General features: G+C 34.3%; 2 pseudogenes; one reads left to right on the plus strand and one right to left on the minus strand.

The window, feature by feature from the left end:
- Positions 1–1,385: 1,385 nt before the first annotated feature.
- On the plus strand, positions 1,386–1,938 carry LOC149802537 (uncharacterized; annotated as a pseudogene).
- Positions 1,938–25,758, minus strand: LOC149802538 (uncharacterized; annotated as a pseudogene).
- Positions 25,759–26,830: the final 1,072 nt, after the last annotated feature.

Raw genomic sequence — 26,830 nt, forward strand, 5'->3', positions numbered from 1 at the left:
ATACAAAAATCATACCCCCCCTCTTCCTTGTTAGCTAAGTATCAATTCGACCAATAAAATCGATAGGTTTGTTCTGAACTGTTCGCTACTTGACGGTAGCGCCATCTTTCTCGTGGTACTTACGATAGGCTTAAGCCTTGTCTCCAGGACAGGGTCCCGAGTGGCCGAGTGGTCTAAAGCGCTCTCGGTTACGGATCACTGCCATCTCACCTCTGTCTGCGTGGGTTCGAGTCTGGGATTCGGCCAATGTGGGTATGTGAGAAAGCTTGCCAGTAGCTTCTCGAGGGTTGGTGGCTCTTTCTGGGGATTACCGGGGTTCTTCCTCCATAATTAATACTGGCCGCCATGTATAGCCTATCGTGTGCTGAAAAAATGGCGTTAAACCCTACAACAACAACAACAATGTCTCCAGGACCAGTTTTACGAGGTAATACAGATGGCTTATAAATAACACGTTGTGGACAAAGCTGTGAGATGGTGACTGCAGACTGGAACAGCTTAGTTGCTGATCAATGTTGATCAAGCTACAAAAGCCATGTATCTGCTTTACCGATGGATCAGAGACTTCAATTTTCCCATAGACCTGCAATTACATCTTTTCGATGATACTATATTACCCTTTTAAACTATATGGGTATGATGTTAGGGGTTTAGAAAGCATCGGATTTTTATTAAAATTTTGCTTATAGAATCTTTAAGACAAATCGAAAGCTGAGGAAAAGTATTCCCACCTACATTCTTGATTCATAACTAGTTAGGAGACCTGAATGATTAGATTTGGGACTTCTTTTGTCAAAGGTAAACGCTGTTTTACGAGTCAAATGCTAACGCTAATGTTTATAAATGGATGAATATCATAAAGAATGCTCTGATAACTGTTGGGAGACCAGACCTCCTGTATTAAAAATTTACCAATAGCCCGAAAGGAACAAAACACATGATTACAGAAACTTTAAAAAGCTTTACATTCATGACAGGCAATCATCGGTAACTCTATCCCCCAAATTAACATTTCACCTATGTTTAAAAGATTACCTGGAAAAATACTGATTACTGTTATTTAGGAATCTGTATTTACCACTGATAAATGGTAAACTTTATGTTTTGAACTTTAATCAGATACTCACCGTTGAAACTAGTTGTTAGAATAATATAACGTTTGAGTAAAGAAGATGCAATCATTGTGATTAAAATGACAATATGTATGAATATCATTATTTTTTTTATTTATTTGTCCCGGATTTAATAAAGCAAAATATCTCTTTCTAAAACCGTTCCATTACCGTAGTCCCTCTATAGTCCCGTTTAAGAAGGGTTGTTAACTCCCTTGCGCGAGTTATCGCTATTTGTTAAATATACTTCCGGTGAGCAAAACATCAGATGAAATGACGTCTAACAAAGGTATCGCTGACCCGTGCTCTTTTGACAAGCTATCAGTTCGTGAATTGAAGGTTTATTTAAGAGATAGAGGTGCACACGTGTCAGGGAATAAATCTGAATTGGTCAAGCGTGCTCAAGGACTTGTCAATTTAGGCACGCGTACGCTACATGAAATACACATAGACGACAATAAGAATGACAAGAAACGTCATGCAGAAATATTTTGTACGCCTCTCGGAGAAAAGATTCCGGAACCATGGACTTTAAACGGCTTATGGGATAGTGATTTGACTCATTTGCCATTGTTCAGAACAGAAGATTTGTGCAATTATCTTGTATTGAACAGTTCAAGAACAGTTGATTGTAAAATAATGAATGCCAAGAAGCAGTTGAAGGCTAAAGTTGTTTTAAGAAGACAGACATATGCACTCAGTTGCATATCACAAAATTTCGCAGGAGTGCTCGCATTGCTATGTGAAGGCCAAAGTAATTCCATCGTTGCCAAACGATTCTAAGAAGAAAATTGATTAAGAAGCTTGGGCATGCCTGTCTAAAGTTCAGTTCTCATCACCATCATGGACTAGTGGTGGTAGAAGATTTGACAGTCCAACACATATTTTTAAAATTTTTAAAGCTTGTTTTGAAAGAGTAATTGGCATAATTCCTTGAAGAATACGAAAGTTTTTTACTCTTTCTATTGCCCTTTCCACATCAATCCTGAGACTGGCAATTCTCCTTGTTTCCTCAACTTGACGGCGGTTAAATATTTTATTTTTTAATGGTGGAATTATAAGATGAATGCCCCTTGGACTTGTAAGGTCAGATATCAGAAAGCCATTATCAGCCATAATAGCATCACAAAACTGGCACAAGTCGAGAAGTCCTGATTTAGTAACTAATTGTTTATCATTGATGCTTCCTGACCATAAGTCGGACACAAATGTTATCATTCCTGATGGACTGATTCCCAGCAATGCCTTCCATGTCATATGCGACTTGCAATGTGAACACATTAACGATTTATGACCTAATGACTGTGGCGTTTCGGTATAAAATTCTGTACCATCAATAATAAGTCTGCAGTTAGGATCTTTACATCTGAATTTCCCTGGCATTGTTGACAATACTGTAGACTGCGTTGGCCAATGTGTTAGGCTTGATAGTTTTATAGAAAGATAAGAAATCCATCGACTTGTAATGTTGTTGGCAGTAGATTTGGACACACGAAATCTTCTGGCTAAATCTTCCAGCAGTAATCCAAGTCTTAGTCAAATCAACACAAGAAAAAATTCATCAACTAATCTTAATGATCTTGGCCGTCCTTGATTTTCGCCATTGCCACTACGGTGAGTTCTTACCTCAGCATCATATAATTCGTTGAATAATAGATTGAATGTGTCTACATTTGGTAGCCCTGTATAAAACATACACATTTCATTGCTTTTAATATCTTCAATGGTCAAATCTGGCCTAATAACTTGCACGCCAACTTCGTTTGTGGTCACCAAGATGTCAGTTTGTGTACGGATTGTCCTTGATATTTTAGGTTTTTGTATTTTAAAAGTCATTTCAGTTTGTGTCATACAACTTACTCCAATATTTACAGTTTGTGTTTCTTTATTAAAACGTGAACTTATTGTACTATCATCAATACGTCCCTCGTAGTCATTAAACATAAAAGACAGACTTTCACTGTTGCACCTTGATGAAAATGGTGTGTTAAAATTCTCCTCTTCATCTGATGTTGATTCTTCCACTTCTGGTTGAATTTCGACTTGCTGTTGTTGCTCATAGATCTGAAAGAAGAAAAATTGTTCTATTAAAAAATTGCTCAAAGATGTTATCTTTTTGGTATGTAAAATTGTTTCCATCAAGAAGGTATACAGGATTAATTTGCCGAAAAGTCCCAGGCCCAATAGCAAAGAAAAAAAAATATGGTTGACACATGCATTATTTTTATTTGCAAATAATCTTATAACGTTTTTTTATTTTTATTAGCAATACTTTTATGTTAAGTTTTCTAACTTCCAACAGTTTAAATAAAGTACCCGGTGTTACGACTCTATGGTCTTATAATAAATAAGCGAAAACCAACAAGTTTTGTAAACTTCAACAAACAATTTATTTCCCTAGAATACAAAGTGAAAATATAAAAAAGAACTTACAGTATTGTCAATTAAATCCCAAATGGTCATAACAGTTCTAAAATAAGCATAGAATAACATATAATCATGGATAAAAGCCAACAAACAATACAAATTAAACACATAACACCCGGGAAATTTTGTGGGCAAGCCATGAAAATATTTTGAGTTTAATTTTCTTACCCAAGCTGTTTCAAATTGCTTCAATCTGCCATCTTGCAGAATAAAAAGCGAAGGCAAGTTGTTCTGCGCCGATTTTCTTTCGTACATTCCATCCTTAAAGTGGGTTGAACACAAATGATCGTTCTTTTCTGAGAACACAAATTTGGGACTCACAATCCGAATGCGTTTCAACCATGCGGTTTTCAGCGTTTTATCATTTGGAAACCAATGTAATGCAATTATTTTATTGTTAACACATTTCCCTCTGTAATTGTTGCATACACATCAATACTGTCTGTAAGAACTACGAACTGTATAGATTTTTCTCTCAGATACATCAGGTTTTGCGTCTGCCATTTTTGCTCCCCAAAATTTTGTGAACAGGTCAATTTTATCTTTATTTATGAAGAGCAGGCAAGGGGAGGTAATAAATCAGGGGAGATAACAACCCTTATTGAACGTGGCTATTGCATAGATACAAACCTTATTTGCTGCCTATAATGGCAATACTCTCCAAAATGTTGCCAAATTGTTGCTGTAATAATGCTTACAATATCATAAGCTTTGTGCTATTGCTATTCGTGCAAGCGGAGATTTTGCATACTTCAGAATAATATGCTATTTTGTCTCTTTCACACCTTTTGTCATTGAAGCCTGCACATCAAAGTTACATTTATGTACCCAAATGATGTCACATTACTCCGAATGTCTCTCTTTGATAAGATTATAACTATTGGCCTGAGATGAGATTGTTACCTCTAGAAGTTAGTGACGTCGGCTTACAGTATTCTAGCAGTTGTCGTATTCTCATAGGCCACATACGCGTGGAATGATAATTGGTAGTGATAAAAAGACAGAGCTGTTCTTGTTTCTCGGAGGTGAAGGTAACGGTCATGTACTAGGGAAAAAATACAATTGTTGGATCAAACGAAACAAAGTATGATTTTATTATGGATACTTATAACCATTCCTGTCGATATGTTCTATATCGCTTTTTGGTGATTCGGTCAATACTATTCTTATTAAATATGAGGAGACACAGGAGCTTCTCAGAGTCCTTTATTATCAGGTTCTCTACCTTTGTTTGAGAAGTCTTCCGTTAGTGTTCTTGTTTGGGAGTAGAGTGCGACCTTATTCAGATTCCACTCCATAATGTTAACTTAACACCATACTTAGTTTCAGGGCCAGTGACGATCGGCGGTGTGATTTCTTTGCCCTTTTGAGGGTGTTCATTTATTGCTAGGTAATGACTAGTCTGGAGATTAGGTTTTGGCTAATCTACGTGTAACAGACGAGAATTGTTTGGATAAATAAACTGATCCTATTGCTTGTGCAGTTAATAGAGCTATGGCAAATATAGCTCCTGAGAATGATTCTGATCAGGATATTATTCCTTTAACTGACACATTTGCTGGTCAGGCTTTTAATTAAGTGAGGTCACTTTTGTTCCTAGTACTGATCGATTAAATGGTATTTATCAAAGTGGTCCTCTTTTAAGCACTCATTCTCTCATTTCTAATCAGGATGACAAACAAATCATTGTCATCGAACAGGAAAACTATTCATATATCGCCTGTTTCAGAAGGCTATTAGCGAAGTTGATTCTGCAGAGGTACCAACCTGATAATTTCGGAACAATGGGGTTCTTATGTAGACCACCTGAGGTACACGCTGGTGAGGAATGGTCAGTTAACTATCAAATTGTTTATCCTAAGTAGCATAGACGGGATATTCTTAGTTTAGCCTACGAAACTTAATTAGCTCGTCATTTCGGATTCAGCAAGACGTACCACAAGATCTGACGTCATTTTTATTGGCCGGAAATTAAAAATGATGTTTCCAATTATTGTAATTCATGTTTTATTTGTGCAAATTGCTTGTCTTGGTTCCTTAGAACTACATTTTTGACATATTGCCCATGGACTATTAAATTTGTTAAAGAATGTACTTCTTTTAACAGAGGATTAGGATATTAATCCTTTTGATTATGTTCTGATTGTGAGGTAGAAAAGTATAATCTCTTGTCTACTCATTCAAAACTCAATTTAAGTCATGACAAAACAATAAAGGTACGAACTTTGCAATCTGGTGATAAAGTTCTTCTGTCTTTCTTGCCAGTACTTCAAAATCCAGTTCATGATAACTATTATAATCCTTACAGAGTTAAAATGAAAGTGATTTAAATTATATCCAAACTTCTGGGAGGTGGAAACCGAACTAACTCCGTCACCAACTATGTAAAAATGTTTAAGAGTATGCTGATAGAGATACCCTTGTCAATCATTTAGTCAATTTAGTTGTTCCTATCCTGCTCAGTGACCATTCAAATTATGACGTAAAACCTAAATTTAATGACATTTGTTCAAAATTCGGTCATGTTAAGGAATCTGGACAATAAACCTTTCATATCTATAGCCACAAGAAAAGACTGAGTTAAAGAAGATTAAAAATCCCTATACCTGACCTAAGTCACAATTAGTATTTTCTAGACATTTTATGACTTAAAGGAATTGTCCATTCTAGAACACTCTGAGATGTTTGCATGATAAAATTTGTTACTAAAATTATAATAAGGATTTCGTAAACATCAGTTAGGCTAGGTATTTTTATGGGAAATACCAATGTCCTATACCTCGACCTAAATAAATGTTTACTGCTATTGATAGTAGTCCTAATATCTAACCCAACTCTTATACAAACATTAGCTTTTGTATCATTTGTTTACAAACTAAAACAGCATCAGTGGCTTTAGCTTGATTTTGGACAAGGCCAAGTGTAAACTACAATTATCCATAGCATATAATGAATTTAAAAAACCTAGCAAAACGTGCAAATTAAATATACATAAGACTTCCCCTCATAAAAGAAAGAAAGATTTATACACTAAAGCTTCCTTTTAACTATCAATCTAACATACATAAGATAACAAATTACACAAATGAAGTCTGATGAATAACACAAAATATACATGAAGCAAGATAATACTTCTATACACGTAAAAGTAGTAGTATGAATGTGGACTTTATGCACCAACGAGCCTCTTGGGGCCACCAGCACCCATCGTCGACTCTTCTCCCATGACATATATGTGACTGCATGTTGATCACTTTTAATGTTGTCCAGAACAATTCTACACATGGATTCTGTAATTGACATAAAGAAAAGTATAGTATTGAAGAAATATTTGTTACCGTTCATAATATGTAAATGTTGAGTGGTGACCAAGTTATTGACTCCCCAAACATGCTAAAGGAATTAATTGAAGTCTGTAATAATGGCGTTAACCTATCAAGTAATTAGAATGTCAAATGCGTGACAAATAAACTGAGATCGCCGTATCGTTTGAATGCATCATACGATTTAATTAAAAAAGCACAACAGATGTACACATTTTCCGAAACAAATTCATAGTACATTGATAAGTTTGTGAATTCGGCAGCCATCTTTGAAAACGAACTAAACAAACTTGATCATATGTCTGAGTGAAATAAAACTAAAATGAATCTGCGGATTATTGTGCATGAAACAGTACACCCTCAAAAGAAACATAATAACTCGTCTGAACCGAGTGACGTTTTGGATGAGGTCATTGAGGAATAGGTTCAAGAGCAGGCTAATTGAGGAAATGCATTGGGTCCATAAGTATAGAAATGGCATCCGAACTCAATGTGTTTTCTAAGGGCACTACACTGTGAATGAAAAAAAGAGACAGCGTAAATAGATAAGTAAAATTTTAGACGCTCTCATTAAACACAAAATGTGGATGAAATTCACTAGAGGTTTAACATTATTGGGTAGGTGCGACATTTGCCTGACTCATTTGCGCTTGTTGTGGCTGACATGTTTCTGAAAGATGCAGGATTGGGGTGGACTCTCTAAAGATGTTCTCTGATCGAGGCCCATCTGTCACAATATCACTTGTTTCGTGGATCCAGTTAAATAACAACACCAGACTAGGTCTAGCCAAGTTCGGTTATAAATGTGAAAACTTTAACAACAGATGTTTTGATTGGGCAATTTTTGCCAGCAACATATCTAGTGATCACCAAATATGCCATGAAAATACTAACAACTTCTGGGTGAACTAATTTTCCATGATACTGAATTTCCTGTTCAGGTTACTAATGCCACACTGAAGAAATCTGAAACACTTAACCAAAATATCGTTGTTAATGTGTTCACTTACAAAAAAGATATCTATCCCTTGGCACTATCTCTTCATGTACAACTGGACAAACTCAGATTTGTTCGTTGTTGCTGAGTGAAAAGAAGAAATGGAATCGATATCGCACTACGTATGGATAAAGAATCTTGCCCGACTACTTAACCGAAACAGCAATCATCACGGTAAAAATATCCACGCATATCAATATATATAAGATTCAAGAACTGCCCAACAGCCATAACATTTACTGTATAAGTGAAAAAACACAGCGCACAGTCATGCCAGAGCTTGGCAAAAACACTATCAAATTTACAGGAGTGCAAGGAAAATATTTTATAACTCAACTGGTAATAATTTTAGCTACACATAACAAGTGCATAAAAATAGGAACTCGACAATAGTTTTGCTAGTTGCAGAACATTTTGCCGTACAAAATCTCAAGTTTTTGTTATTGTTAGCAAGTGATTGACTGTCACTTCTTATATTGAAAAAATATAAGATAACAATGAAATTATCAATAAGAAGGATCCTTATGGCATCCATATGTCATAAGCAAAGCAATTTCTGTCGGAATAAACTCGTCCAGACAGATAAACTCTGTACCATTATATCATTCATGCACATGTAGGCACGTGACATTTGAATAACAAGACTGTTTAATTTGGTAATGTAGCAAAGTTGGGTCTAACATCAAAGAGATTTGTTTAATGATTTGCAGACAAAAATCAAGTTCTCAACATAGATATTTATTTCTAAATCTTGTATTTATTCTGCGCTGAAGAAGCCGTTGTATAGGACTAAAACACTAAACTGATTTTTGTTTTGCTATGTCAGGCCATAATGACTTAAATTTGTTATTCAACCATAAACTGTTCGATATGGTTGATTTGCTGGATTACGGTGGGGAGGATTTGAAGAATGTTTATGGTTGGTTTATTATGAGGCACGCTTTAATCATGCCTAGTATTAAGAATAATAATTAATTACTCGATATCAATTGCAGTATTACCCCTGTTTGATCATCCAATGACTAGTGTGAACCGGTAAATTTTATATACAAGCATATGTCTAGTGGCTAGAGAGGGGATCAGACATTAAATATTTCGTCCAACATTTTCCAGCCAGATTTGTTGAAATTATTCTTCTGCATCAAAAATAGCAAGGTAAAAAGAATTTAGGATTTAAATGACAATAATAAGAGCCAAAACGCTTTTATATTTAATCTTTCCGTACGTTTGACACCCGATATCAGTTAAATTCATCAGAATTCGTTTTAGCATAACGTCAAATTGTTACTGTCCGTTTGTTGCATTTCAACGAAAAGAATAAGAATTTCAAAAAGACTGAATATTGAAGAAGCGTACTGGAACTGATAAAAATATGGATCATTCACAGCTATACTGACTAAAATGCAAAAAAGAAACAAGAAACTAATTACTACTCTGGAAACATCTATAACCCCAGCCAGGTATACCAGCGGCCAATCAAATTATGCCACAATACCACGCAAGTAATAGCATACATCCATAGGATCATCTATTCCTTACACATTCATTACACAATTCGGGGATGGAGATATTGCAAACGTTTTTTGCGATAATTCAGATGTAATTATCTGATTCTATATAGTATAATTGACTCTTAAGAGTAACACAACTCAAATGTACATCTGAAATGCTTGTGCCCTTCCATGTGTCATGGTTTTACTATAATATAATATTTGACTCTGGTCTGAAATCCTTGTTCCCTTCCATGTGTCATGGTTTTAATACAATATAATATTTGATACTGGTCTGAAATGCTTGTGTCCTTCCATGTGTCTTGGTTTTAATATAATATAATATTTGACGCTGGTCTGATTCGGGTTGCTTGATATGAATTAATAATTAAACCAAAAAATAACGGGAAATGGGTTATAAGCTTCTGTTTAGGTATGCATTTGAAGAAAGTTTCATACGTTTTAACATTTTCACGAGGGTATTTTTTGTAAAGGAAAGCTATATGGAGTCAGGCCAGGCTGATCAACAACAGATCATATATTGTGTCTTCATTCTCGTACTGACATTTAAAAAACTTGCGACCTGAGACTATTTTGTACTTTCATTAATTTCACTAATGCTTGCAACAATATTTGAAGGAGAGGGCAGTAGATAATACGATAAGATAACAATGTCAAGGAAATATTCGTATTAATAATATACAGTATGAATCGTAGAATCCAAATTTGTGTCATTTCTGCGGAGGGATTCGCATTCTTTTAATTTGCTAAGGTATGAAGTAAGATTCAACTCTTTGGCCATTCATATTCTTACGCATGACATTGATAACATGTTTGCATAAAAGCATCTTTGGGAGAAGACACATAAAGTGTCACGAATCTATAAGCTGGAATCAAAATTCTTCTCGCAGTAGTATCATAAGAACATTACATAAGACGGATGGTAATGCATGTATTGAACACTGAAACAGATATGAAATTACGGTAACAGTGAGCTAAAGAACATAATAATAATAATAATAATACCAAATTAATTAAATCACGTAATTTTATGTTACTTTAAACATCACCATAATGATACAATTAATGTCTCTAAATATTCTCTCATTTTCTCCGAAAATTTTATCATCATCCCCTGATTGTAAACCTTGACCAGTTAGGTCACGTGTTTCACCATATGTTTTTGATGTCACTTTATAAAATTGTACTAACTGTGATATGCTAATAATCCACCTGTGTGTGGCTTGGGTTTTAAATTTCAGTAATAAAAGTTCTTACTTTAAAAAAAAAGGTTGAGAGATATGTTGGCCTCGTGCCATACATGGTTTTTGAAACTTCTAAACCCAGGGTAAGAAGTCGCTATAAATGGATCGTAGGAAATTCCTTACTTGCAAGCCAGACATCATAGGAGTTATTTCCGTCCTCGTAGATGAAACGTAGATTTCAAAACTATACTTTTTCTAGGAGTAGTCTGCTTGTTACCAGAATGCCTTGCAACAGGACAGTATTTAAAGTTAGTACGAATGAAAGAACGAAATATAACTAATGCTCCATTTAAAGTCAAATATCTACCATTGTGCTTTAATACCTGTAGTCGATCATCTGTACTGTCTTATAGTGTTGCCTGTCTTACGAACTGAAGTATATCACTTATGAAGATATTAAATAACAAAAGTCCAAGAACGGATCCCTGAGAATTCCCTTTATTATTTTGAACGGGTCCCTGTGAAAGCTTATGAGGTTTTCTTATTTTCGATTTAACAGGTAGGTTCAAAACTAGATTACAGGCATTTCCCTTGCTTAATAATCATCCCTCTTTCAAGTTAAAAGCATCTGTGGCGGGCAATATGATGGCATGGACAGGTCCATTAAGACTGCCGCTGCGCAATGTTTTTCGTCACGCATGCGTCCACATTTCCCAAGGAGACCAAGTAGTGTGAAACTCAAAGTCGTGTAACTCCAAAATGTATGGAGTTATTGGACTATCAAAGACGGTGAACTACATAACATCTGATGCTTGATGGACTAGCCAGTGCAAATATGGCGACCGTGTGACTAAAAACGTTCCCGTTTGATTTGAAACGTCAACAAATTGACATTGTTTGGTAACCCCATTGGGAATCCCTCGTCTAAGTAATGTTTGTCATGTTCTTTACTAAAATTGAAGTAAATGACCTGATCTTGTTTTCAACTTTGAATGTTCTGGAAATGAACTTTTGACCCTCATTCTGTTCCTCATATTGTGTCTTGGTTTTAAATAAAGTTGTTTACATTAGAATTATTCATTCCAATCTTAACATCTGTAGTGGAATCAGTATTTTAGTTGTGTCAGTTATTATTTGAGATAATTTATTTATTTAAATTTTATTCACTGAAATTACAAAGTACTTGTTGATTCTTTTGTACCAAGTCACTATTTTTGGATTATTGTAAATTCATTTAAATACATTCTAGACCATATCATTCTGATACATCAAGACAGTTAGCACATCGACACATTCTATGCTCTTGGTATATCAGAAAATGAAAGCTTGGAACTCATTCAGAACGTCACTGGAATTCATTCGGAACGCTCTATAACTTCGGACTTGTGATATAATTAACGGTACTGTAAGTTAATTTAATATTTTCTTTTTTGTATACTTGGGAAATACATTATTCATTAATTTTTACTAAACTTAGTGGTTTTCGCCTTTTCTTCTTATTAGTTTAAGACTGTAGAATTGTACCACTTCCACTAGGTGTATAATTCACCATTCGTATGAGTTATCATATATTGCCATAGGGGAAATACTGAATTGATATAATAAGAAAGATTTCTGATTAATTAATATATTGTTATAACTTATGCGGGAGAAGAAAAAAATATATTGACGGATATAGAAACCAAACTTCATTACAGTGTTTCTTTCTTAAATGATCAGGCTGGACAAACTAAAACGAAATATTATTTTTCCGGCATAAGTCACAGTAACTATTATTTATTTCGAACCTGTTCTGCCTACTTCTACTTTCAGCGTGTGTGTGAGCTGAGCTACTGAATTTATCGAATAACATCCTCGATAAATATGATAAATCAATCCACATGATTTCTATCTTTTCCAGTTCAAATTTATTTGAATGGTAAATATCGCTTTACCAGTTTTGGAAGACCGAATCCTTACTTCTTTGATAAAATATTGAGACAAATTGTTTTTCATCTCCATCATCTTGATCCAGAAGGTCTTATATCAGGTAGAAATGTCGGAAAAAGCATAGGCATATTTGTGCTCTTCTCAATACAACAACGTTAATTATACTCCGACTAATATTATCTACTGATTTCGTAAAAGCTTTCAGTACTGATTCTAAGGCCATGATTCTTAGAGTACTTGGTTATTTTAATTTTGGTGAATCAATAGTTACATGGCTATAATCGTTTTATAAGGCCCAGGAGCATGTATTATACAGAATGACTCAATAGCTACCCTACTGACAATGAGTTTATCGGCAAGGAGATTCGATGTGCACACCAATGTGTTATTTGTGCAGACGTGTGGTAAAATTAGAAATTACTGGAAATTATCACTCATCATAAGATATTACTGTGAACGATAATGCATTAATTTTGGTGTAGCAGAGATTTGTTTTGTCACAAAGCACTAAAAGCCAGAATGTCTGGAGATTGGTTAAACACGTTGAGTAGTAAGCGAAACGAAATACAATTATTAAAATATTTACTGTTTTGAAGATATATATACATATCTTAGTGCTTCTAAAACAAAGAAGGGGAGACATAATACTTGATGATACTTTAAGTGACAAATAATTCATGTACTTCCAGATCGTCGGCAAAGTACAGTGATAATTATGACGAATTAAAAAGATGAATAATTTTTTTTATTTGTAATTAAAGTAAATAAAATATATAATAAAAAAATTTCTGAATTAGATTTTAAATCCAATATGTGTAGCAAATCCCTCCTGAAAACAAAAATGAAATTATTGACAATGTCCTAGGGAGATCAAGAAACTCTTAAACCGTCTGTATGCCTGTAGTAAAATAAACTGTAAGAATTGCAACAAGTACGATACTGAAATTTCAATATAATTCTAGAGCTAAGCCAAATTTTAAAAAATATAATATTATTTTGTGTTTATTAAAATATATTATGTATAAGTTTCAAACGCAACCAGTGAACTCTGCAAATTTTCTGAACTTTTCCTAAAGCAATTCGAAACTGAGATGTATACAGCCATTTTTATTAAAAGTAGATAAAGCGTCAAAGGGAATTGGTAGACAATCAATGTGTACTTCATCATCCTTTATTACTTATAAATCAGTTTCGCATGGCATAGATACAGAAGTATGGATTTATAATTTTACCTTTTCATAAATGAAGACTTCTATATAAAAAAAAATCAGTAAATCGTGTTTCTTGCAAATAACGCATGAAAAGACAAATTTTTGTTTGCTTAAATTTGAAATAGGAAATGAAATGCATATCATTAATAAACTATTAGTCTTACAGTTCTTGTTGCCATCAAAGTTATTGTTGCCATCAAAGTTATTATTGCCATCAAAGTTATTGTTTCCATCAAAGTTATTGTTCCCATCAAAGTTATTATTATTACTGTTATTATTATTAATATTGTTATTAGCATTGTTACAATGAACAAGACCAACACATATGGATAAGGGTAATACAGTGGCCTGAATTCATGGCGATAAGTATGGTATTGATATACACAATTCATTGATCAAATATTATCATGTGACATTGACATAAGAAAAATGACTGAGATTAGTAAGAGCCTCGGCGCTCAAGTACTCAAAATTGCAGAGGAGAAAATTATTCCATTATTATTATTGCTGTTCCTGTTGTTCTTGTTGCATTGTTTTTGTTCTCTCTCTCTCATATCCTGAATAGTCGGTGGCTTTGATCTCTTTTATTTACATAATCCTGTCCATCTATGGTTAGGACTAGAGTGTAAAAAGAGATTAAAGATACCGTCTATCTTGTATTGAGTCAATGGAACAACGCGAATCAAACATCTGGAAAAGGTAAAAGAAGACACAGCTTGATTATGTTGCTTCGTTTTCTCAGAGTAGAACTTAATTCCCATGTACAATATCTTGTGTGAGGCAACTTTTATGGACTTTGTTATCCAATGTTAAGAGAACGAAGCTTATGGAGTGATTTTAATATGCAGACGTAGATTCAAAAATTGAACACTCGATGCTATTTATATTAATATTTCATTGTGGTACGTTCGGAACTCGCAGACGCATATTCAGCAAGGTATTTTACTGTGTAATAGCTAACGATACATTTTAATACAATTTCCTAAGTATAAGCTTTCCACGAAAACATGCATTCTTCCTACAATAATCTCTTTTGATGTAATTAATAATCCTTACAATGATCTGATGGGATCTCTTTTGATGTAAATAATGCGTTTCAAACCGCTGAAACAGTGTTCGTCTTCATTACATTTATATTCTTGTATTTATTAATCATAAATAGCAATTACTATTAACATAATTTATCAACTCATAATTGTAAAATTGATAATTTTGCTGTCATACATAACATTTTCCCCCACAAAATGATTTGAAGCTCTTGTTCCTGTTAGGGAATGATGAGCTGTCATTTCTTCATCGCTGTTTGCTGTTGAAAACTTTAAATATACTTTTTCATCGAGTGCGGAAGATAGTCACGTTATCTTTTTCTTTCCATAAATTAAATAGAAAGCCGTGTATAGTGCGTGACCAATGTTGCTGGTCATCGACTAACTCTGTTATTTCAACTGCATCTATACGATAGCCAAATTTCGTTCGCAAGCCAAATACTGTCAGATGAACTATTACAGACAGGCACATCTCTATCCGTACCAGTGAATTGTAATTATATTAGGCATTTGAGGCAATAACCTGAGCTGATCAGAATTGGATGTATTGACTATATAAAGTGGAATTTAGTCCACAGCGCATTTTGATTTACCATCTGACTTGGAAAATAGACCCAGACGGTTGACCGTAATAATTTTACATCTTTCAAACATGTGTCTCTCTTTGCTGGAGGCATTAGACATAGCATACCTTCCAATAAATCCAGTTTAAATTTTCTACAAATCACTCTTACCCCGAAACACATGATTCGGGCTGTACTACATCTATATGATAGACTACTGCTAGCTGAATGGGGAGTTTGGGTTTTGTTTGCTACCGCTTTCTTTATTGACGGACACAAAATATAGCTGTCTAACTCTAAATTGAGCATTTGTTTTATTTCCTTCTTTTGTTCTTTTTAAATAGAAAAACCATCCGTTATCAGGGCATATTTATAAGAAGCAAAATGCGCTTGAGCTTATAAAGTACAGTAATGAAATTGTCGTTTCATCTACGAGGAGGGCAATAACTCTAATGGTGTCTTAATTGGAAGCGACTTCGAACCATGCCTTTAGAAGTTTAGAAAGTCTTGTATGGTATGGCAGCAACATATCTACCAACCCTTGCTAAAAGAAGAAAACAAACTCCGAATAAATTGTACTCCATTATAGTATTCTGGATCTATCTAGAGTACTAAGAGAAAGATATGGCACGGATTCATTCCTGTCTATTGCTCTCTATTGCTAGAATAGCCTGCACCGAGATTCGAAGCGCGAATTCTTGTGTGTCTATGTATGTATGTATGTATGTATGTATGTATACAATGGAACTTACCTATACCTCTTCGCTCAGAGACCAATGTGAAATTTCGCTTCAAACATCCTGATTTTGTATCAGTGATCTGCCTTTACAGCCTTGTAATAAGGTAAAACCTATCTGGACAAAATATAATGTATACAATATCTTCATTTTTCATTTTTATTTGACTAATGTTCAATGTACATCAATAAATGGTTAATATTGACCATAATTACACTGCTTTTTTAAAAATTTTGACTTGTACAAATGACATTTCTTCAAAATTATATTTTATCATAACGCAAAATGTAATTGAAACAAATCTGACTTGACAGCCTATTACTGCTATCAGTTGCATGTATGAAGGAAGATATTTTAATGGCAAAAATAGGTATTATGTGCGAATTGAAATATAAGACACTACATACCATGCATAAGTTATATACGAAGTTACTTAGTTAACGCCAACTTATTGGATTTGTATGTCGTATTTTTCCTGCCGGTGTTTTCCCAAGCGTTCTTATGAATAACAACATTGTCGCCTGTTTTTATTTGTAGTACAACTTCTTCCCAACAGTAGGCGCGTTCCCCGTTACATTATAGCTCGCTACAAAAACCATACTAAACAGGATCACCCTGCTGAATGATCGCGTCTACAAATGTCAATGTACGTTATCAGTGAAATTGCCATTAAGCATTTCTCGAGGAATTTATGCAATAATCTTCAGTGTAATTTTGATGAACAAGGAGCAAAGTAAAGTGATTTATATGCCATAGACAGGAATATGTATATCAACATGCTATCATATTTACGCATTATGCAGATATCCCTTGTACAAGTCATTACATTAAGCACGTAGAGCAATCCGCATTTTCAGAGGTAATGTATAATTCAATTCCTTTGCGTAGTTTATTCTCATAAGCATGTGCGGGTTCATGAGTACATATATATATATAGTTATTGCGTCCTTGTAAACTATTATATGCATACTATTAAGCAGAAACTCAAAACCATTAATCATCAAGAACTGGAAAGGACGGGATGGGTAAAAATAGCAATCTCTTTTACAAATTACTGTAAAAATAATCATCAGCTATCTCTTATTTTATGGATATAGGGAGTTTTGTCTGGCCTTACCTGGATGTCCTGTATTAGGTTTCATTTTCCAATAGAATATGAAAAGACATTCCAATAAATATATAAACTTGATGCTGAGAAACCTCAAATAACACATTTAAGACATGGTATATTGCCCTGAGTTGATACGGTATGCATTGGATCGTATGGTAACAAGAAACTATATTTTCTTACGAGTAACGATACGAATTTTTCTTTATCCCATAAGATTAAGTATAGGTGGTATAGACTTGTGAGAGATATTTCTTTCTAACACGAGTGGGTTTTTAAAAAAAGATGATTAGCATGTCATAAACAGAAATAGCATGATGTCATAAACATAAATAGCATGATGTCATAAACAGAAATAGCATGATGTCATAAAGAGAAATAGCATGATGCCATAAACAGAGCTCTATCGTTCCTTACTCAATAACATTGTCATTATTTTTTTTCTTCTTTATTTAAGAATGGGATACGAGGCAGTTTGAAAACTGATTCCCAAATCGGATACGAGAAAACACCATTTTTGCATTGTTTAAAACAGAAGTCTCAAACACGCGGCCCGTGGGCTGCATGCGGAACGCCAAGCTTTATCCTGCGGCTGGCAAAGTTATTGGCGTCACAAATTGTAATAAGAGACAATAACGGACGAATGAGAAGGCATTAAGAAGAATCACAACATATAGTATCGAACTCTTGCATCAATAGCTATAAATACACCACATTTTGATGATGCAACTTTATATTGTAACAGTTACTTGATGCTGACCGAACATCCTGAAGGTACATAATTATAAGTTATTTTTCTTTCCCAGATGTCACTTTTAACAAAGATGTTTAGTGTGAGGATGTAATGATCAATATTTTATTATTATGCCCTTCGAAAATGGCTTCAACGTCTAAGAAAAGAAAGCTCCTGGAAGAAAAAAGAGTTTATGTACTTTGTGAAAGAATATGTACTTTGTCACAGAGGCCAAAGGTAAAGTTCAATGTTTAATTTGTCTTCAAACAATAGCTGTGCTAAAAGAGTATGATATTCGTCGCCATTACGTAACGATGCACCGTGAGACGTATGATGTTATCACTGGAGAAAGAGAGAGGAAATTTCTTTTCGAACATTAACATGTAAAGTGACGATGCAATAAAGACAAGTTTCCTAATAAGTGAAATGATTGCTAAATCATCAAAGCATTTTACAGAATGTCTTTTTGTTAAAGATTATCTTGTTAAAGCGAATGAAATTTTATGTCCTGATAAAAAGAACCCATTTCAAGGCATAAACTTGTCCGCTACTACTGTTGCAAACAGAATTACTGAGCTAGCGAGTAATGTGAATAAACTTTTGATTCATAAGTCACACGAATTTGAAGCGCTTGATGAGAGTACAGATGTTTCTGATACAATGCAGTGTGTATAAGATGTGTGGATGTCAATGTAAACATAACAGAAGAGTTGCTAGACTTAGTACCACTTTTCTCCATGAAAATAAACAAGACAATCTTAAGGTCAAATCTCACTGTTGATCAGTTGGCAACAACACTGAGATTAGCGTTATGTCAGGATATCAAAACAAACATTGATGTGCCGGTTGAGGCAAAATGTTGCCAGCTGATTGGTCAAAAATGACTTACATTGAACACGTATATTTCCAAGTACTGATTATTGTTAATTTTAAATTCGTGTAAACTTTACAGTAAAATATAAGTAAAGCGTATAATCACTATAATCACGTATAATGGATATGTTTAAATGTTTTATATTTTACTAGATGTTTGCTTAATAATGACATATGTAGGTGTGCTGCGAATCGTCGTCATGCGGCTGGTTTTAGTTTGAGACCATTGGTTTAAAAGATAACTTTGGATATAAACAAACAGTTGCAACCTATGTGACCTACTGAATACATTATTTATTTGGATTGAACTACTGAATAAATTATTTATTTTGATCGTAGCTAATGAACTAAAATTGCATTTAGACATTTTTCAATTTGAAATTTTTAAAATACAAATAATGCAGATGTTTTTCATTTACCAGATATTAACAAACAAAATACAAATAAAAGTATTTTACTGATAAATTTCTATAATCGAAATATTATTATTGCTTAGCCTCGATTAGTTTATATGTGCTGACGTGTTACTCCCGGCTTATAACACACGTAGCCAAATGTCTCCAGTGGCTCATACTGGATCTTAAAAAGATCTTAGAATCACTCGAATAACTGTACTAATGAAAACAAAAACAGTAACAGAAAAAGGAGGGCATGGTATTATCGATCATATGCCAAGGGTCCTATATTGAAGAATTTGTTTTCTTTCTAATAAATCGAATCCTTTTCTAGTTTAATTCTATACTTCCTACATACCCATACTTGCACTGGACAATACTAGCCGTAGGCAAATTGTTGTTTTACTTGAATAGCTGCATGATATTTAAAAAAATCATTGAAAATATCGCATTAGTCCAATACAATGATGCTATATTCGAATATAATAATTGTGTGATCATTAGTTGGTCTTTCGATAAGCAGCCAATCTGCGATATACATGTTACGAATATATGTTATCTGCTCTAACCGGAATATAGACTTTAAGAGGTTTAGATTTAAACAACTTTACCATAAAATAGTTTGTCCCTTTAACATAGGAAAACTGCAAATAATCCAGAGAGTTTACATGAAAACATATTAACGTTCGGCAATGCGTTCATTCTCTCTTCAACAATAAGCTTACTTGGCGGAAATTTCCTTCCTAAATTCCACATTTCAACAACAAGTTTGTGAAATTTAGAGAGAAAATACGATGGTTTCTAATTATTCGAAATCAATTAGTCGATTTACATTTTGTTCCCAAAATCCCCCGCCTTTACGTAACTATTTCAGTCCACGTATGACTTCCACGTACGACTTGCAAGGATATATCTAGGTTAATTAGTTTTGATAAAGGCTGATGATATTTCAGATGATTCTGTTTTATCTATGCTAATGAAATATATTGATCTCGGTACATGACGACGTAACATGTCCCTTGTGTATCTTTTTATTATTAAAGAGTTGTATCTAGATACATTCTACAATGCTAAAAGCTCTGAATGCAATCTGACTAAAAACGTCAATTAGATTTTTGTTTCTAACATCCGAAATTCTATTTGGAAGGCCCCGCTGTACAAGAACATGCTAACAATTAGATTTGATTTTGAATGGCTGCTTATCAGCTTTTTATTTGACCAATATATGAAATCAAATTATATCAACACACAATCTCCAAACTCTTTTATTTCCTTCTCAGTAGTGTCTAAATTATCCGGTGTTGATATACAGTTTCGACAGTTGAAAGTAAACAGTACTTTCATTGAAGTTCTGAGTCAAGATTGCCAGCCGATTACAAAGCGTCATCCAGTGATGAGTGTAAACAGCCGTATATTCGTCTGTCCAATGTAAGCTCTCGTCTCCTTTATAGAAATGGGCGTGTTTTCGATTAGGACAAAATATCAACGTTTTGGAGAAGCAAGAATCGGGCATGTTTACGTTGCAGCATAAATCAAAACAGTTTCTGGGAAAAGAAAGAAAAACGAATAAATTGATGGATAGAGGGATAGATGTGCTTGAATCCATATAAATAGTCCGCCACAGTGTTTCATACCGGAAATAAAAACTAAAAACCCCATAAGGGTTTTAAACAAATAAGGTATATAAATGTTCACATCACAACACTCGAGGTTATCTCCCTTTGTGGAATTTAAAAATTAGTTTAAGTTCCTAAAAAAGTTAACATAAAGTTTTCTCTTTCTCTTCTATCTGCTTGTAACCAGCAGATGTGTTTAATGATAATCACTCTCAATATATTATTGAAGTTTACACTAAAATGGCCTGGCAGATGTTTTATTTGAGCTTTCAGTCGTATGCTTTAAAAAGCGCCTCCATCCAGTTCTTTCGATTTCACCAACACTGCGTTCTTCAGTTCAAACAATACACTACGTAGATCAAAGCTTGTGTATCATATGAAATTTGTTGTTTTACTGTTGTCCGAAAATGAACTATGTCTGAACTAATTAGAAACTCACAGCGTACAGTTTACTTTAACAATTTAAAGAACCGAGTTTGTTGATACTCTGTAGTTTTTAAATCTCACTAAAATGACCCCAGTGTTCTTCTTGCGCTTATAAGCGCTAGTCATTAAAATAATTTCCTGTATATATTGATTATATTGATGCCGATGCTGAACGTTTATTGTAATGAACAGAGATAGCATTGTATTCTTCTATTGTTTCGCTGTATATATATATATATATATATATATATATATATATATATATATATATTCCGTATTTAGTGGAGTCAGAATTTCATATGCATGCATTAGCGCGCCGCCATATTGGATTACAAACGGATTTGGACACACTTGTAGTTGTTATGCGGATGTGGAGTATACAACAATCTCGAAGACAGTGAAAATCAAAGAAAATCAAAGATATATCGGCACGTTAGGCAGTACATCTAAGCAGAGATATATAAGTAAATGCAGACTGATAGATGATTTAGAAACCCTATCAAATACCAAAGTCATAGTGGAGTACGGAGCAGGTCTTATTCTCACGCATTCAGTACTCATATACAGTAAATCATCTGATAAATGCTATGGGGTCCAATACCTTAGAGGAAATTAAAGTATGGAAACATCTTGATGTATACAATCAGTTTACTTCTTGGTGTGTTAAAGAAGTGGATGTGTGCGTGCAAAAATAGATATCATATTGTTCGGGAAAATTTAATATACATCATCATTATCATCGTCATCTCTCTCTCTCTCTCTCTCTCTCTCTCTTTTCCACCACTCCTTCTGTCTGATCTTTTCACTATCCGTCAACTTTCTTTCTCTCTGCTCCCCCCCCCCCCACGTCCTCGCATGTTGACATTTCAGTATATAAAGAAACTCACGGGCATGTACATGAGAATAACAGATAATGCAGATAATAACATTCACCTACAAAATAAATGAATCAGTTAAATATGTAGTCTATGTGCCATTTGTCATTAATGCAGATAATAACATCACCTACAAAATAAATGAATCAATTAAATATGTAGTCTATGTGCCATTTGTCATTAATGCAGATAATAACATCACCTACAAAATAAATGAATCAATTAAATATGTAGTCTATGTGCCATTTGTCATTAATGCAGATAATAACATCACCTACAAAATAAATGAATCAGTTAAATATGTAGTCTATGTGCCATTTGTCATTAATGCAGATAATAACATCACCTACAAAATAAATGAATCAATTAAATATGTAGTCTATGTGCCATTTGTCATTAATGCAGATAATAACATCACCTACAAAAATAAATGAATCAATTAAATATGTAGTCTATGTGCCATTTGTCATTAATGCAGATAATAACATCACCTACAAAATAAATGAATCAGTTAAATATGTAGTCTATGTGCCATTTGTCATTAATGCAGATAATAACATCACCTACAAAATAAATGAATCAATTAAATATGTAGTCTATGTGCCATTTGTCATTAATGCAGATAATAACATCACCTACAAAATAAATGAATCAATTAAATATGTAGTCTATGTGCCATTTGTCATTAATGCAGATAATAACATCACCTACAAAATAAATGAATCAATTAAATATGTAGTCTATGTGCCATTTGTCATTAATGCAGATAATAACATCACCTACAAAAATAAATGAATCAGTTAAATATGTAGTCTATGTGCCATTTGTCATGCTGATTTATCAGAAACATGGATTCAGATGTAACCAGTTGCATACATATTTAAAATACACTCCAGAATTTCAGATTTCAGTTAAAAACCTTGTGGATTAAAAAAACTAGTATTTTCACTTGTGGATTTGCCACTTGCGAGAACACATTCTTTTCACCCACTGTATGAAAAGTATCCTTTATTTATTCCATGCAAGCAAATATCCCACTTAATTTTGAATTCATGTTGAATGTGAAAAATCAACTCCACTCAAAAAAATAAAGCAAAATTAACCCAACCGTGGATTATTGCAGAGAAGATTGGGACCATCTACACTGCACACTGTGACTGTATGGCAGGTTGGGATGAAGTGTGCTCTTATGTGCCATCGCTTATGTTTGCGGTAGAAGCAACACTGAAACTGCCTGAACATAAAACTGTAACATATGCTCCAGCCTACTGGTTATTCCCTACACCGCTAAAAGAAATAAATTACAGAAATGTTGCAGAGATCGACTTCTCGTCAGCACAGAAGAGGAAACATCTGGATTAGGCAATAGACACTGGAACACGAACAATTCCTTCCCGAGTACGATAAGGTAAGGAAGTACCCCCTTTCAGAGAGACAGAGTTGATAAACATCTTGCATGAGAGCAACAAGGGACAGGTGAAGCCAGTCATTAGGAGTATAGTTCAATCCCTTAGTGACAACTTTATACCAAAAGAGGCACACATGTCTATCCCAAACTGCTGACAGATATATTTGACGAAGAACTCTATCAGCTTCCTTTATGTGAAATTATGAAACAGTGCAATTTATTAAAAACTGAGGTTCCCAGAGCCCAGGTAGAAGCATTGGAGCAGGCAACGCGAGGGCAATTTATAAGTCGACTCTGGCAGAAACACAGAATTTGGTAGAATAACTGCTTCAAAATTCAAGGCAGTTTGTCATACAAACTCAACACAGCCAGCAGCTTACCTGATGAAAAAGACGTATATTATCCTGACTTGAGAAAATGTAAATCCATTCAAACCAGTTGGGGGTTAACAAATGAGCCAAAAGCTATGATGAATAGTCATACAAACTTCACTCTTCTTGTCTTGTCCTTCAGATGACTCACCCAGAGATTGGCGCATCTCCTAAAGGCATCACATCACGCGACTGATGCAGAATTGGATCATGGAGATAAAGTGTAGGTATACATTGAGAGACTTCAACCTGAGTAAAACTGACCTTGATAAATTATGTCTTATGAGATATTGCAACAGTGGGCTAACTCGTTACAGAGGACATGAATATTTTTACCAGGTTCATTGCTATATTATTTTTATGTGATACGAATCATGCAGACTTTATAGTCTAGACAAGAAAATCAATTCATATTGAGATGATTGAGAAATGTCATGCGTTTTTGGAAGATACACTTCCAAAAGCATTGCATTTGCTCAGAGTTAGTTCCTACAGAATTATTGGCCAGATATTGCACACGCCTGCCGCTACAAAATAGCAAAGGGGCAACATCTGGACCAACAATACAATAGACAAGCCGTCAGAGCCTACTTACCTTGCCACTGCAGAATAGCAAAGTTTCAACACCAGTACCAAACAACGCAGTTGACCTGCCATCAGATCATATATTGTGCTACTGCCAGAAGGCGGAATATGGACAAATCGTTGCCTGTGTTGACCAACATTGCCAATTTTCAGTGGTTTTATTTTGAATGTGTGGGTATTGCATCAAAGCCAAAAGGAAAATGGTATTGCTCTGAATACACGAATTCCTGTAGCAAGAGCAGGGAAATCAAACTTAAATGATTCGGAAGTGTTGTTTATGGAATAGATCACCATTTCCAGATTGATGAGAGAAATCATGATATACGAGAGAGAGAGAGAGGTTTCTAACGGTACATGCATAGGTATATGATATTTATTGTAATGTATCTATACAAGAACCATAATGCAAACAAGTCTCGTGTTCTGATCTTTCCTTATTGTTTTACGATTATTGCATTTATGAGAGAGAGAGAGAGAGAATGTTATACGAGACAGAGAGAAGGATTTATATATTTCTAATGATACATGCTTGTGTGTTTGATAACGATTTGTTACGAGCATTTCATTTATGAGAGTGAGATAATTATATACGAGACAGAGGGATAGAATGATATATTAATAATGGTACATGCTTGTGTGTTTGATAGCAATTTGTTACGATCATTGCATTTATGTGTGAGAGAGAGAGAATGATATAGGAGACAGAGAGATATAATGATATATTTCTAATGGTACATGCTTGTGTGCTTGATAGCGATTTGTTTCGATCATTGCATTTATGAGAAAGAGAGAGATTGATATACGAGACTGAGAGATAGAATGATATTAAAAAATATTCTCAACACTATTGGCTGTAGACACTGGAATATTATACCAAGAAATTTAAAGGGTCTTAGTTTCATTAACGTTAGCATCAGTTGTTGAAACTTTGTCAAGGATGATAAATGAGTCTTTGTCATGTATGAAGAAATAAACGAAAATACATGCATTAACAGGTGTGTGGGACGACCAGTCAGATAGTTGACTTTTTCATACTCTCCCTCCTTTGTCATCCTCTCTGCAGTTATCCTAAGGCCGGCTATTTCTGACTTCAGTTCCATGTTTTTCACAGTCAATCTTCTCAACTCTTGTTGAATTGCCTCCATATTGTGACCCTTTATATCGCTTTGGGTCTCTCTTGTGCTGTGATCCGCAGATTCTTCTGTCTCAATTGTTTGGTCATCAGCCAACATGTCCTTGAGTGATACAAGAGTTTCAGTAGCATCAAGTCTCTTCCGTTTGTTGATCAGATCCAATACTCTGTTGTATGTCAGTAGAAAATAACACATTGCAATCTCATTGACTTTATTCTATAATCACATCCCATTTGTAATATGACACAAATGGTTAACATTCATCATTAAAATTTATCAAGATGCTGCTGGCAGTCATGGACAAATTTGATTTAGTGACGGTTTGCATTTACGTTTTGAGAAACAGTGGCTTGTCATTTACAAACTATAGACAATAAAAATACAAATGCACACACAATTAATTACATGCAAGGCTGTATACCTACATATACATATATACATACATATTCTACCAAAGAAGAGTGATATATTTTGTAAACATATATTCAACAGCCAAGACTGAGATATGAGAATTTTTAGCCATAATCTAGTAATTATGCTAGTTTCAATTTCCTATCAATTTGATTAAGAGAACAAAGCAAATCGAAGGGGTTTAGGGTTGGGTGGGTGGTGATAGTTGAACCGCAATTTTTATATATTACTATATGAATAATAAGTTTCCAACGTTTATTTGAAGTTACCACTCACAAAACATATACGTGCGGACAGGAAATTGCTGATCTTATGTGCAAACGTCCAATATTTGAAAGCCACGTGCGCTGTCTTTCCTCCAACAACTGTCGTGTCTGTTCGCCATGTTTCTGCCGTACGGTGGGAAGTCTAACGTTTGGCATGTCTTCTCATGGTCAGCACGATTTCCACACCCAAACACGGCACAAAAGTTTACCATTGTTGCTGATCCAAACTTACAACGTGAAAAAAACGTAGTAGTATTGTTGCTATACACACCGAGTTGTAATCCAATATGGCGCACACGAAATTAATTCTCTATACAAATTTTAAAAAACTCTAAACCTACAAGCAGCAAAACAGAACTTATGTGATACATGTATTAAGATATCTCAAGTTTGTGTAACCGGAGTTAAAGATAGAAGAGTTTTTCTAACCATTAAGATTTTATAATAAAGAGAGATACATTATTGTCAGAATTTATCTACTAACAATCGTCAATCTTTTTCTAATGTTGTGTTTTTGTAAAAGAATTAAGATATATACTGTTTAATTCTTTTAACATCAGCCAAGCAGTTATGTGGTGAAATTTATTTTC

The sequence above is a fragment of the Sinohyriopsis cumingii genome, chromosome 3 (genome assembly GCF_028554795.1).
Source record: "Sinohyriopsis cumingii isolate HCF-2022 chromosome 3, ASM2855479v2, whole genome shotgun sequence".
NCBI classification, from domain to species: domain Eukaryota; kingdom Metazoa; phylum Mollusca; class Bivalvia; order Unionida; family Unionidae; genus Sinohyriopsis; species Sinohyriopsis cumingii.